Source organism: Dendrobates tinctorius, unplaced genomic scaffold (assembly GCF_039654945.1).
Source record: "Dendrobates tinctorius isolate UK_male_01 unplaced genomic scaffold, ASM3965494v1 ptg000250l, whole genome shotgun sequence".
Taxonomy (NCBI): Eukaryota; Metazoa; Chordata; class Amphibia; order Anura; family Dendrobatidae; genus Dendrobates; species Dendrobates tinctorius.
Window position 1 is genome coordinate 34277740 of NW_027361917.1, and position 13868 is coordinate 34291607.

The following is a 13868-nucleotide window of genomic DNA, read 5'->3' on the forward strand; positions in this document are numbered from 1 at the left end:
AAGCCCTTGGGGGTTCAAAGTGCTCACCACACATCTAGATAAGTTCCTTAGGGGGTCTTGTTTCCAAAATGTGGTCATTTGTGGGGGTTTCCACTGTTTAGGTACATTAGGGGCTCTCCAAAGGCAACATGACACCCGCAGACCATTCCCTCAAAGTCTGCATTCCAAAACGTCACTACTTCCCTTCCGAGCCCCGACGTGTGTCCATACAGTAGTTTTCTCCCACATATGGGGTGTCAGCGTACTCAGGACAAATTGGACAACAACTTTTGGGGTTCAATTTCTCCTGTTACCCTTGGGAAAATAAAAAAATTGGCGACTAATTGATCATGTTTGTGGAAAAAATACGATTTTTTTATTTTCATGCCCTGGCATTATAAACTTCTGTGAAGCCTTTGGGGGTTCAAAGTGCTCACCTCACATCTAGATAAGTTCCTTAGGGGGTCTAGTTTTCAAAATGGGGTCATTTGTGGGGGGTTTCCACTGTTTAGGTACATTAGGGGCTCTCCAAAGGCAACATGACACCCGCAGACCATTCCCTCAAAGTCTGCATTCCAAAACGTCACTACTTCCCTTCCGAGCCCCGACGTGTGCCCATACAGTAGTTTTCTCCCACATATGGGGTATCAGCATACTCAGGACAAATTGGACAACAACTTTTGGGGTTCAATTTCTCCTGGTACCCTTGGGAAAATAAAAAATGGTGACTAAAAGATCATGTTTGTGGAAAAAATACAAATTTTTTATTTTCACGCCCGGGCGTTATAAACTTCTGTGAAGCACTGGGGGGTTCAAAGTGCTCACCACACATCTAGATAAGTTCCTTGGGGGGTCTAGTTTACAAAATGGGGTCATTTGTGGGGGGTTTCCACTGTTTAGGCACATCAGGGGTTTTCCAATCACGACATGTGTCCGATCTCAATTCCAGCCAAAAACGTCAAATGGCGCTGCTTCCCTTCCGAGCTCTGCCATGCGCCCAAATAGTGGTTTATCCCCACATCTGGGGTATCAGCGTACTCAGGACAAATTGCACAATAACTTTTAGGGTCCTGTTACCCTTGGAAAAAAAAGAATTGAGGGTGAAAAGATCATTTTTGTGGAAAAAATATGATTTTTTAATTGTACGGCTGTATGTTATAAACTTCTGTGAAGCCCTTGAGGGTTCAAAGTTCTCACCACACATCTAGATAAGTTCCTTAGGGGGTCTAGTTTCCAAAATGGTGTCATTTGTGGGGGGTTTCCACTGTTTTGGTACATCAGGGGTTTTCCAATCGCGACATGATGTCCGATCTCATTTCCAGCCAAAAACGTCAAATGGCGCTGCTTCCCTTCCGAGCTCTGCCATGCGCCCAAATAGTGGTTTACCCCCACATGTGGGGTATCAGTGTACTCAGGACAAATTGCTCAATAACTTTTAGGGTCCTGTCACCCTTGGAAAAATAAGAATTGAGGGTGAAAAGATCATTTTTGTGGAAAAAATATGATTTTTTAATTGTACGGCTGTATGTTATAAACTTCTGTGAAGCCCTTGGGGGTTCAAAGTTCTCACCACATATCTAGATAAGTTCCTTGGGGGGTCTAGTTTCCAAAATGGGGTCACTTGTAGGGGGTTTCCACTGTTTAGGTACATCAGGGACTCTCCAAACGTGACATGGCATCCGATCTGAATTACAGCCAATTTTGCATTGAAAAAGTCAAACGGCGCTCCTTCCATTCTGAGCTCTGCCATGCGCCGAAACAGTCATTCCCCCCCACATATCAGGTATCAGCATACTCAGGACAAATTGCACAATAACTTTTGCAGTCCAATTTCTCCTGTTACCCTTGGTAAAATAAAAAAAAAATGAACCTGAAGTATTTTTTTTGTGAAAAAAAGTTAGATGTTCATTTTTTTTTAAATATTCAATATAATTCCTGTGATGCACCTAAAGGGTTAATAAACTTCTTGAATGTGGTTTTGAGCACCTTAAGGGGTGCAATTTTTAGAATGGTGTCACTTTTGGGTATTTTCTATCATATAGACCCCTCAAAGTGACCTCAAATGTGATGTGGTCCTAAAAATAAAATGGTGTTGTAAAAATGAGAAATCGCTGGTCAACTTTTAACCCTTATAACTTCCTAACAAAAAAAAATTTTGGTTCCAAAATTGTGCTGATGTAAAGTAAACATGTGGGAAATGTTAGTTATCAAGTTTTTTGTGTGCTGTATCTCTGTGATTTAAGGGCATAAAAATTCAAAGTTGGAAAATTGCGAAATTTTCAAAATTTTCGCCAAATTTCCGTTTTTCTCACAAATAAACGCAAGTTATTTGAATGAAATTTTACCACTAACATGAAGTACAATATGTCACGAGAAAACAGTGTCAGAATCACCAGGATCCATGGAAGCGTTCCAGAGTTATGACCTCATAAAGGTACAGTGGTCAGAATTGTAAAAATTGGCCCGGTCATGAACGTGCAAACCACCCTTGGGGGTGAAGGGGTTAAGCAGTTTGATCATCTTAAACTGGACATATCTTGGGAATAGTGGCTGCAGAGCTGAGTAAAACATTTTTATTTTATTTTTTCATTTCTCATCTCAGATGTGGAGATTTTAAAGCTTAGGCTATAATTTACCAGAGATTCCTCTCTGAGGGGCATGAACTAATAATAGTCAGCTCTGCTCTCAGTCCTGATTTTTGCAGCTACTGTGTACTATAAAGCAGAGCTAAGTGTGAATTCAAATACCTAAGCTTTCATCTCAGAGCAGTCAGGGTGAGAGAGAGATGGAGCAGAGCTGAGATGAGTGTGATTAGAAACACATTGCAGCTCTTATCTCACAGTACTGTCAGTTCAGCTGTATTCCCTTCCCCTAACACTGACTGCCTTAAAATGAAAGCTGAAGTTGAAATCACACTGAGCCCTACTGCACTTTACACTGTACCTGCAGAAATATGGGCTGAGAGCAAGGCAGTCTGTCGTTATGTACGGAGGAGAACCGGGCCGTGGGTACCTGCCCTGTGCCGGGTCCGGAACTGTCCGGGCTGTCACTCCTTCCCCCGAACAAGGGAAAGAGACTGGATAGACCTCTGCACTCGGAAGTAGGGGGCGTGGCTAAGGGGGTACAAGGACCGCACGGAGGACCAGTCATTCTTGGTGGGAGCAGGCAGCGCGCAGCACAGAGAGAGGTGTGCTCCATCCCTTGAGCAGCGGGACTGCACCAGCCTGTTTCCTGGTATTCCCATCGTCACCAGTGGAGACTACAGAGGGAGGAGCGCAGCGTGCCTGGTGACTGGCAGAGAGCAAGGTGCCATGCGTGTCGCGACCGTGAGTACAGCGCATGTGCCACATAAAGAGAACCGGGTGCTGGATAGACATCTGCAGCCCACCTTACCGGCAAATCCCTGCCTGCTCACAGTGAACCCTGATAGTGCTGCGGCCTTGTTTGTTCCGGCTGCATATGCTCATGGACTAGGGGCTCAGCGGAAGATGCCAGAGACCGACCACTGCCACCAGAAGACAGACCACTATTGCCAACAGAATCTTCTTGGACCAACACCACGCCAGCTGTTGCCGGCGCTATCAACCCCCAAGTAGTACCTGCAGTCTGAAGGACCTCTGACACGATAAGTGCACCAAAGAACTGCTGTCACTTTGTTTATTAACTTCATATCCTTATTATTAATAATAATAATAATAATAAAAATTTATTTCTATAGCGCTGACATATTCCGCAGCACTTTACATTTCAGAGGGGATTTGTACAGACAATAGACTTTACAGCATAACAATAATCACATAGATTATAACAAATACCAAGAGGAATGAGGGCCCTGCTCACAAGCTTACAGTCTATGAGGAAAGAGGTAGACACAAAAGGTGGGTGGTAACCGTTGCTCTGATTGTATGGAACAGCCATAATGTTAAGTATGTAACAGTACAGACACAGAGGGCTAATGGATGCATAAAGCATGTGGGAACATGATGCGGGGAACCTGGTTATGGTAAAACTTTTGGCTGTGCCACACAGGGATAGATTAGGTTAATGTGTTGAGGTGATAGGCCAGTCTGAATAAATGCGTTTTCAGGGCATGCTTAAAATTGTGGGGATTGGGGACTAATCGTATTGACCTGGGAAGTGCATTCCAAAGAATTGGCGCAGCACATGTAAAGTCTTGGAGACAGGAGTGGGAGGTTCTGATTATTGAGGATGCTAACTTCAGGTCATCAGCAGAACGGAGAGTGCGGGTAGGGTGGTATACTGAAACAAGAGGGGAGATGTAGGGTGGTGCTGAGCCATGGAGGGCTTTGTGGGTGAGGGTAATAAGTTTATACTGAATTCTGGAGTGGATGGGTAGCCAGTGTAATGACTGGCACAAGGTAGAGGCATCGGTGTAACGATTGATGAGGATTATGATCCTGGCTGCAGCATTCAAGACAGATTGGAGAGGGGAGAGTTTGGTAAGAGGTTGACCGATTAGAAGAGAGTTACAATAGTCGAGACGAGAATGAATAAGAGAAACAGTAAGAGTTTTTGCAGAGTCAAAAGTAAGAAAAGGTCGAATTCTAGAAATGTTTTGGAGGTGCAGATAACAATAGCGAGCCAGTGATCGAATGTGGGGGGCAAAGGAAAGCTCGGAGTCAAGTATGACCCCAAGACAGCGGGCATGTTGCTGGGGAGTAATAGTGGAACCACAAACAGAAATGGCAATGTCGCGTATAGGTACATTAGTAGAGGGAGGAAACACAAGGAGTTCAGGCTTTGACAGGTTCAGTTTCAGATATAGTGAGGACATGATGTTAGACACAGCATTTAGACAATCGCCGGTGTTTTCTAGAAAGGCTGGCGTGATGTCAGAAGAAGAAGCTTATATTTGGGTTTCATCAGCATAGAGATGGTACTGGAAACCAAATCGCCTGATTGTTTGACCAATAGGGGCAATGTACAAGGAGAAGAGGAGGGGGCCTAGAACCGATCCTTGAGGAACCACAACAGTAAGGGGAAGGTGAGAGGAGGAGGAACCGGCAAAAGATACAGTAAAGGAGCGGTCAGAGAGATAGGAGGAGAACCAGGAGAGAACGATGTCCTTGAGGCCAATGGAACGGAGCATAGTGAGGAGGAGCTGATGATCCACAGTGTCGAATGCTGCAGAGAGATCCAAGAAAATTAGCATGGAGTAATGACCATTTGATTTAGCTGTTAGTAGATCATTAGAGACTTTAGTGAGGGCAGTTTCAGTAGAGTGTAAAGAGCGGAAACCGGATTGGAGAGGGTCGAGAAGAGAGTTATCAAAGAGAAGGCGGATAAGATGGGAGTGGATCAGGCGTTCCAGGAGTTTAGAGATGAAGGGAAGATTAGAGACAGGTATATAGTTAGCGGCACAGTTTTGGTCGAGTGATGGTTTTTTAAGTAGTGGATGCATGATGGCATGCTTAAATGAGGAGTTAAAGATACCAGAAGAGAGAGAGAGGTTAAATATTTTAGTTAGGTGAGGGGTGACAGCAGGGGAAAGGGACTGGAGGAGATGTGACGGAAATGGGTCACTGGTGCAAGTGGTTGGGTGAGAAGATGCAAGGAGCCTGCTTACTTCTGTGACTGGTTCAAAATCAGAGAGTGAGCTAGATGCAGTGGGGGAGGGAGGACGGTGCATGGTATGAGGTGATTGGGAGATAATTTCCTGTCGAATTTGGTCAATTTTTTCTTTGAAGTAATTGGCCAGATCGTCAGCTCGGAGCTCCGTGGTTGGGGCCTGTACTCTTGGGTTGAGTAGAGAATGAAAAGTGTCAAAGAGACGTTTCGGGTTATTGGACAGTGAGGTGATGAGGGTGTTGAAATAGGTTTGTTTGGAGAGGTTAAGGGCAGTGTTGTATGTCCTAAGCATAAACTTATAATGGATGAAATCTTCATGTAGATTGGATTTTCTCCACAGACGTTCAGCGCACCTGGAGCACCGCTGCAGGAAACGTGTTTGCAGGGTGTGCCAAGGTTGTCGCCATCTGTGTTGTGGTGTTCTATTTATAGGGGATGCAGATTCATCCAGGGCACTTTGAAGTGTTTCATTGTAATGCTTCACTGCAGAATCAGGACATGAGAGGGAGGAGATAGGGGCCATTGAAGACTGCAAGTTCTTCATAAGTTTCTGGGTGTTAATGGCCTGTATGTTTCTATAAGTATGGACAGTGGGGGTGACCTAAGCAGCCTGGCAGTTCTTGATAGAGAATGAAAGAAGATTGTGGTCAGAGAGCAGGAGAGGGGAGTTTGCAAAATCATCCACTGCACAAAGCCGAGAGAAGACCAAGTCGAGGGAGTTTCCATCTTCATGCTTTGGAGAATTAGTAAGCTGTGAAAGGCCAAACGAGGAGGTTAGAGATAAAAGGTGAGTAGCAGATGGGGAGAGGGGAAGAGCAATGGGGATGTTGAAATCTCCCATGATGATGAGTAGGGATGTCACAGGAGAGAAAATGTGGAAGCCAAGTGGCAAAATGATCCAGGAACTGATGGGAGGGGCCGGGAGGACGATAGACCACCGCCACTCGCATGGAGAAGGGGGTGTAGAGTCTGACGGCATGGACCTCAAAAGAAGGGAAGACTAGTGAGGGTAGTTGAGGGATAACCTGAAAGGTACATTTTGGTGATAGGAGCAGACCAACACCTCCACCTGCTCTATTGTCTGACCTTGGGGTATGAGAGAAGTGTAGTCCCCCGTATGAAAGAGCAGCAGCAGCGGTAGTGTCTCACTGCTGGATCCAGGTTGCAGTAAGAGCCAGGAGGTTAAGAGAATTAGAAAGGAAAAAGTCATAAGTGAAGGAGAGTTTGTTACACACTGAGCGAGAATTCCAAAGGGCATAATTAAGAGAGACAGATGGCATGCAGGGAATATTAATAAGATTAGAGGGGTTTCTGAGTGTAGCAGTTGGGGGGTTTGACTTTCTATAACATGGGGGACCAGGGTTGGGAGTAATGTCTCCTGCGACTAGGAGAAGGAGGATAGAAAGAGTGAGCAGATGGTTAAGTGATTTGTGAGAGCGTCTCTTATGTTGAATGGTGGGTCGGACTGGATCTCTGCAATTTAACAATGTGAAAAGAGCATGAGTGCTATACATAGGAGAGGAAAGGAGCGAGGGGCCAATATGGATGGAGTGTAGAGAGTTAATGCCAGGGCGGTGGATGTGTATGAATGCAGAAGCCAGGATATAAATTACATAAATGCATATGGTATATATTTGTTGTACTCCTATTGTACAGGGAGTAGATGTATATAAATGTCTTACCTGTCTCCTGCCCTGTCTAACTGCCATGTTATAACTGCCAGTACTTTGATGCATGTACTTCGATTACATGTGCATAAATGGCCCCTGCATCCTTTATAATTGGACTGCCATTCTCCCATTTAACCCTTCATCTCCCTTCGAGGAGTTTATCCCCTGTTAAATTAAAACTATTCGCTAACCCTTGATCTGCCTTCTGTTTGTCATTGCATCCCGCAACCTGCTTTCACTTAGATATCTCAAAGGAGAAGGAATGTTTATCTGATCTTCCTTAACCTGTGTGATGCATCTTGCTTATGATTGGTCAACATCATGCAGGAAGAAAAATACAGGCCCCCAAAGAGAAATCCTTGATAACGCCTCACTAGGTTTATCATTATTAATATCTCTGCAATAAAGATAAATTAAAAAATGAAACACCTTTCATTCAGCTCTGAAGTCACTATTCCAAAATATGGCCTGTTTACCATGCTCAAACTGTTGAATTAGTTCAGCAGTCAGTGCCAGTCAGTGGCAAGCCTTAGGCCACTGTGCACACCGCGCCTCTACACTAGCGTCCGATCGTGCTACTCCACACGACACTATCGTCTCGCGTCAGTGTCCTACGCCGCGCTGCAGTTGCAGCTCCCTTTGGCGCCAGCAGTTGCGACACCGCACACATGGTAGGTCTAACGGACGCAGTTCCCTCTGCCTTTGGTCCTGCACCTGTGACCTGATACCATGTGTGCATATATCTGAGACCTGTGACGCTAACAGGCTCAGCCTTTTTGTGTTTACTCCTACTGGCATTTCTGTGGTTAAACAGTGATTGCTCTGCGCACCTGGGTGACGTTTAACCCCGTGCTCATTATATCGCCATATAGCACGTCTGCCATTACTCAGCAGCAGTTATAACACCTTCTGCACCGTGGACCCCGAGCGGCGAACGCACTTTATTATTTATTTAACTTAGTGCGTTCCGCCGTTCCTAACACATATCATGGTAAGCAAAATTTATTTCTAAACCAAAAAACGATGGCACTGACATAACACAATTTTGTTAGCATTATTCCCTAAAGATTCAGCGATCATTGCTTAGTGAGCCTTGTGGTATTTGTCTAAAGCCTTACTCTCTTTGAGGAAGGCTGGGTCTGCCATGCAGCGGTCTTAAGTGTCTCCCAGGTGGCAGCATTTTGCGACCCCTTTTACCCTCATCCGCAAAAGTATGATTCAGTGGGTAATCCGAACTAGTTGTTAAACAGCTGATTGAACACCAGTACCCTGATATCTGCATTTTATTGTATTCTTATAATATACTGTATAAATATATGAAGGGACAGTACAAAGATCCTTCTAATGATCTTTTTACACCCAGACATTTAACAATGACAATGACACTACATGTAAAGGAAAGAAGGTTTAATCATCATCAGAATACATGATTCTTTACTGTAACAGCAGTGAGATTATGGAACTCTCTGCCATGGAGGGCATCATTGCCTTTCTTGAAAAATATTACAGCTTATGGGTACTAGATTCTGTGATTGGATATTGATTTAGGAAACTAGTTTAATACATGTAGAGTTGGAAAGAAATTTGTCCCCTAATATTTGGTAAATAGCATCTGCACCATGGAGTTTTTGTCTTCCTCTGGATCAACGTGTTAGGTCATAGGTTGAGTTCGATGGACTTACAGATGTCTATCAACCTAAAAAACAATTAAACTATTTAATCATAACTATGAAGAAAATAGTACTAATATTGCAGAGGCGATGTACCACGGCATGATGAGATCACCACATCACAATGCCATCTTCACTGCAGTCCCACAAAGAAAGAAGAGACAGCAGCTAGGTAAGTGTTCCATGGAGTGAAAATACACAAGAATTTTATTGATGCAAGAAGTGGGGGGTTAGTGAGGAGGCAAAGTTTTGGGGCAATGATGTGCAGAATAGGGAAAGCTGTTAAAGGGAATCTGTCACCCCTTTTTTGAGATATCATATAATGATCATAAGACTCTTTTGAGTTGAAACGCGTTGGATTTTTTACCATCCACTAGGGTATCCACTACCTGTAACATGTTCTTTTAACAAAAAGAAATTAAGGAATATTTTTTATAACTACCTTCCTGCCTGAGATCGCGGGAGATTACTGTGTGTTTGGACTTGTATCCACCAGGCGAGGGCGGCTCCGTGCGACGGTGTGGTTCCTGCTATCCGGAGGATGCTAAGGGGAGAGCTAAAACATTTTTTTCATTACATTTGTTGGTTCCATTAAACTCTCAGAATGGCCAGAAAAAAGAACTTTCATGTGAAACTCGACAGTCTGTTCTTGTTCTTAGAAATGAAGGCTATTCCATGCAAGAAATTGCCATGAAACTGAAGATTTCCTACAATGGTGTGTACTACTCCCTTCAGAAGAGAGCACACACAGGTTCTAACCAGAGTAGAAAGAGAAGTAGGAGGCCCCGCTGCTCAACTGAGCAACATGACAAGTACATTAGAGTCTGTAGTTTGAGAAATCGATGCCTCACAGGTCCTCAACTGGCAGCTTCATTAAATAGTACACGCAAAACGCCAGCGTTAACGTCTACAGTGAAGAGGCGTCTCTGGGATGCTGGCCTTCAGGGCAGAGTGGCAAAGAAAAAGCCATATCTCAGACTGGCTAATTAAAGGAAAAGATTAATATGGGCAAAACAACACAGACATTAGACAGAGGAAGATTGGGAAAAAGAGTTATGGACAGACGAATCCAAGTTTGAGGTGTTTGGATCACACAGAAGAACATTTGTGAGATGCAGAGCAACTGAAAAGATGCTGGAAGAGTGCCTGACGCCATGTGTCAAGCATGGTGGAGATAATGTGATGGTCTGGGGTTGCTTCGGTGCTGGTAAAGTGTGAGATTTGTACAAGGTAAAAGGGATTTTGAATATGGAAGGCTATCACTCCATTTTGCAACGCCATGCCATACCTTCAGGACAGCGCTTGATAGGAGACAATTTCATTCTACAACAGGACAATAACCCAAAGAACACCTCCTAATTATGCAAGAACTACTTAGGGAAGAAGCAGGCAGCTGGTATTCTATCTGCAATGGAGTGTCCAGCGCAGTCACCAAATCTCAACCCCATCGGGATCCAAAATGGCGTCGGCGTAATCTCGCGAGATTTCGCCGACGCCATCTTTTTGGATCCCGAGTCGTCCACGCCAGCGACATGTTCTTGCGGCGACGCCATCTTGCATATCGCGGGATTTCACGAAATCCAAGATGGCATCGCCGCAAGAACATGTCGGCGGCCTGGAGAACGTCTGGATCCAGGATCGCGGCGGCGGAGGAAGATATCGGGCAGCGACAATGACGGTGTGAGTATGAGAAACGGAGTGAGAGAAAGGAACGTATGTGGAGTGAAAGAGTGAGTGGACGTGAGTGGAGGTGAAATGTGAGAGGAGTGTGTGTTGAGGCGGTGTGGTGTGTTGAGGGTTAACATGTGCGTGTGTGTGGTGACGTCACCGGTTACAACTGGACGGAAGTTGTTACAACCGGAAGCTGCTTAGGGCATTTATTGTTATAGATAATTACATATAATATATATACTAGCTGAAGAGCCCTGCTTTGCCTGGGCATAGTAACCAACTGTGGTTAGTTATAACAAATTATAATGATTATATTGCACATAAAAACCGTGCATCTAATCCTATCCTGTGTGATACTGACTGCTGAGCCGTGTATCTATCCTATCCTGTGTGATACTGACAGCTGAGCCATGTATCTAATCCTATTCTGTGTGATACTGTCTGCTAAGCCTTGTATCTAATACTATTCTGTGTGATACTGTGTGCTGAACTGCGTATCTAAGCCTATCCTGTGTGATACTGACTGCTGAGCTGTGTATCTAATCCTATCCTGTGTGATACTGCCTGCTGAGCTGCGTATCTAAGCCTATCCTGTGTGATACTGACTGCTGAGCTGTGTATCTAATCCTATCCTGTGGGATACTGCCTGCTGAGCCATGTGTCTAATCCTCTCCTGTGTGATACTGACTGCTGAGCTGTGTATCTAATCCTATCCTGTGTGATACTGACTGCTGAGCTGTGTATCTACTACTATCCTGTGTGATACTGACTGCTGAGCCATGTATCTAATCCTATCCTGTGTGATACTGGGCTCCCCCTGGAGTCTGTGTCAGAGGGTGGTCTGTGTTGGCACGGTAATAAATTGTGTTATTTCCAGCTTTACAGAAGGACGATAACACCATAGAAATGATAAGAATATTAGGCCTCAGTTACCACAACTGTCTACAAAGAAAACTGTTGCTGGTAGCAACCAATCACAGCTCATTTTTCATCTTTTAAACAGCTCTGGGACAGCGTGGCGAGTTTTGAGTGGCGAAGTTGATGTATGTGTGGTGAAATGTGTGCTGAGGGTGGTTTATGTGTTGAAGCACGTGGTAGTGTGTGGCGCATTTTGTGTGTGTGTTCATATCCCCGTGTGTGGTGAGTATCCGATGTCAGGGCCCCACCTTAGCAAGTGTACGGTATATACTCTTTGGCACCATCGCTCTCATTCTTTAAGTCCCCCTTGTTCACATCTGGCAGCTGTCAATTTGCCTCCAACACTTTTCCTTTCACTTTTTCCCCATTATGTAGATAGGGGCAAAATTGTGTGGTGAATTGGAATGCGCGGGGTTAAAATTGCGCCTCACAACATAGCCTATGACGCTCTTGGGGTCCAGATGTGTGACTGTGCAAAATTTTGTGGCTGTAGCTACGACGGTGCAGATGCCAATACATACATACACTTTTTCCCCATTATGTAGATAGGGGTAAAATTGGTGAATTGGAACGCGCGGGGTTAAAATTTCACCTCACAACATAGCCTATGATGCTCTCGGGGTCCAGACGTGTGACTGTGCCAAATTTTGTGGCTGTAGCTGTCACGGTGTGGATGCCAATCCCGGACATACATACATACATACATACATACACACCCACATTGAGCTTTATATATTAGATATTTTGTCTAAAATAAAACGTAAATGTGACATCTTTAACTTTAGACCTTATCGAGATCATTTAATCTTCAACCTGCTTAACTGTTTACAACAACAATAATTTTGAGCAGGTGTGCCCAAACTTTTACATGCCACTGTATATATGCAAAAATAAATAGATAAATCCCCCTTTTCCTTAGTTAGAAATAAAGAATTAAAAAAATAAACATAGTTGGTATTGCCGCATCCATAAAAATCCGGTCTATCAAAAGTATGAAAATATAAAATTAAAATGGGAAGGTAGATGTATATATATATATGGCACCAGAGACCAATACGGAAAATGAGTCGGGACTTGCAATACACCAAAAAATTTAACTTTATTAATATGTACAGGAAAAACACTGTAGAGTTTTAAAAACATATAGAAACAAAAAGTTGGGGGAATAATTTTTGTAAAAAGTCACATTTTAAGAAATAATACATAAGGTAAGGTAGCTACAAGAAAAGTGACATTAAATCTTTGCATACATGAGATACTCCACATGAAAAATGCATAAATGTAAAATACCATACAAAGCATATACAGTATATATAGAAATAGTCTAATACAATAGTTAAACAAATCTGGTGAGGTAGAAATACATATATAAAGTTAAGATATCAAAGAACTACATTAAGTAATAGAAAATCATGTAACCTGCAAGATCAGCAAGCCATGTAAAGGCTAAAGGGCGAGAGTCTGGGACCCAATACATTACACCATAGAGCCAAAACTGGTACCAATTCTAATGGTGGCAATACAAATTCCAGTGATTTTTTACTTACATACACGAGTGATCAAGAAGGCACAAGTAGAAGAAACAGAAGGACACCCAGGCACAAAACTTTCTCCCAATCACACAATCATCTCAAGAACAGGAGCAGAAGGCGGTTATAAATGAAATGGCAGGGACATTCATCGAGCTTACAAATTATCAATCTATCCACCAATATATTGTTTATCGCGGAAAGGTCAGTTTTGGAAAAGGGTTTAACTTTTTCTAAAATCCGAGATAAACTCATCTTCAATAAAGATCTTTATCTATTTTGTAGAAACCCCACATTTAAATTTTTATATCAACACTAGAGTTGAGCGATACCGTCCGATACTTCAAAGTATCGTATCGGATGGTATCGGCCGATCTTTAAAAAAAGTATCGGTATCGCCGATTCCGATACCGGAAGTCCCATTCAAGTCTATGGGACTTCCGGTATCGGAATAAGAAAAACCCTTTCCTGCCCTTGTACAGCCTCTCTGGGGTCTGTACGGGCCTTTCGGGGGGCTGTGCCGGCCTGCCAGGGGGTCTGTGCAGGCTCCGGTGGTCTGTGCCGGCCTGCCGGTGGTCTGTGCAGGCTCCGGGGGGCTGTGCCGGCCTGCCGGGGGGCTGTGCCGGCCTGCCGGGGGGCTGTGCCGGCCTGCCGGGGGGCTGTGCAGGCTCCGGGGGGCTGTGCCGGCCTGCCAGGGGGCTGTGCCGGCCTGCCGGTGGTCTGTGCAGGCTCCGGGGGTCTGTGCAGGCATCGTCCGATGGGACTACAAGTCCCATCGGGCGATGCCTGCCTACCATGACAGTGATTGACACATTAGCCAATGATGGGACAGTAGTAGTCCC